Genomic DNA, 1,809 nt, shown 5'->3' on the forward strand with positions numbered 1-1,809 from the left:
GGGACAAAATATTAATATCTTGCAATTGGACGCATGAATTGAATATGTACACATCACCGACGAATGTGTTAATTAGTCAAGTGCACCGAGAGACTAGCTCGATGGAAGTTGGATCAGTTGCGCAGGGAAGTGGTGTTTATTTGAATTGGTGATCTCATCTTGTGACGAGTCAAACACAAAGCAAATGAGTGACGAATAAAACTATCTGTTCAAAAAATCTCAACACGGCATATATATATATATATATATATATACACATACATTTTATATACATTACATAAATCAAAGATATATACATATATAAACATGATCTCACTAGCTATACTCTTCCTTCTTCAGTGCACTGGGAAGAGAAGTCAATTTCCCACGTCCGTCCCTGAGCAGTCGGATTGATATGGCGTCTGAGAAGAAATGATTCGAGTCATCGAAGGCGATAGTGAGGATGCTGATGGTCCAGGCCTTTGCGACTGGCCTGCAGCTCCTCATGCGTGTCATCCTCGACAACGGGACCTCCATCTTCTGCATGAGGTCCTGTTGTCGAGGATGACATGCATGAGGAGCTGCAGGCCAGTCGCAAAAGCCTGGACCATCAGTAACTCGAAGCATTTCTCAGACGCCACATCAATTCGACTGCTCGGGGACGGATGTGGGAAACTAACTCCTCTCCCCAGTGCACTGAAGAACGAAGAGTATAGCTAACGAGATCATGTTTTATATATATATATATATATATCTTTGATTTATATATATATATAACGGCAAACCAATAGGGGATCTGGTCTTTGAGAAACATCTGGGTCCTCCTCTGCTCATCAAAGGAGCGCTCAGAGCTCTCTGGGGAGGAATCAGAGGCTACAGGAAGAACGTTCTCCCTTTTCCGGAACTGCTGGTACATAGCATGTAACGTGATGCTCAGTACCTTGAGGAAGTTATAGAGTCCATCCCCAAGAATCAAAGCAATACCAAGAAATACCTGCAAAAGATTAAGAACCCGATCTAATGTGAGTCTGGCAGTTGACTCATATATGAATTACCTCAATGAGATTGCTCAAAGCAGCCAGTAGATCTCTGGAATGGATTCCTAATTACCATGTAGCCTTTAATGCCCCGCATATCTTCAATTTTTGCAGCCATTGGATCCCACCATTCTCCTGCTCTCTTTTCAATTAGTGGCCACATCAGACCCCAAGAGATTATCCCTCCGACAAGAACTGAGATGTTTATGATATAAGGGCAGATCATCCCGACTCCAACATATGTCGCTGAGAAGTCGAAGTAGAACCTGCAAGTTTTTTCAAAATAATCTAAACAAGTTATGTATATCATGGAAGAGTGTCAATACTTGGACGGTTAAAGAAACTGAATCTTGTCTCTCTGATGCTAATGAAAAGGAAGTTGAAGTTTACCGCTAAAGGCGATTCCAAGTCTTAACAAAGAAGTACCCCAGCAGCCCCGCAGCAACATTCAGCGAGGGGATGATCCCCGTCGTGAGGTTCAGCTTCATCACAATGAAGCTGAACGCAACACTCAGCAGCAGGCTCACTGCAAAAGCCCTGAATGTCAGCTGACTCTTCCAGGACGGCACCTCCTGGGACGCGAATATCTTCTCGATGGACTCCACCTCGTCTTCTCCGGCCACGCCTCTCTCCTTTCCATTGTCGTACTCTTCTCCCGGACCATACCCTTCATCTGGTATCCCCACACCATCTCTCGTCCTCCTCCCTCCATTATCGTCCATTTCTCTTTCACAATATCTCACAGAGTCTCTTCTTCTCCCCCTCTCTTGAAATTCTTCGGCTGGTTTTGATT

The 1,809-nt window shown here is 44.2% G+C and overlaps 1 long non-coding RNA gene across 1 annotated transcript; it reads right to left on the reverse strand.

Annotated features, from left to right (window-relative positions):
- On the reverse strand, positions 1-1,809 carry LOC116215664. The gene is made up of 3 exons (XR_004158511.1): positions 1,407-1,809; positions 1,090-1,282; positions 1-973 (listed from the first exon to the last, which is right to left on the reverse strand). It is a non-coding gene; the product is annotated as an uncharacterized LOC116215664 (long non-coding RNA).

Source organism: Punica granatum, chromosome 7 (genome assembly GCF_007655135.1).
Source record: "Punica granatum isolate Tunisia-2019 chromosome 7, ASM765513v2, whole genome shotgun sequence".
In the NCBI taxonomy this organism is placed as follows: Eukaryota; Viridiplantae; Streptophyta; class Magnoliopsida; order Myrtales; family Lythraceae; genus Punica; species Punica granatum.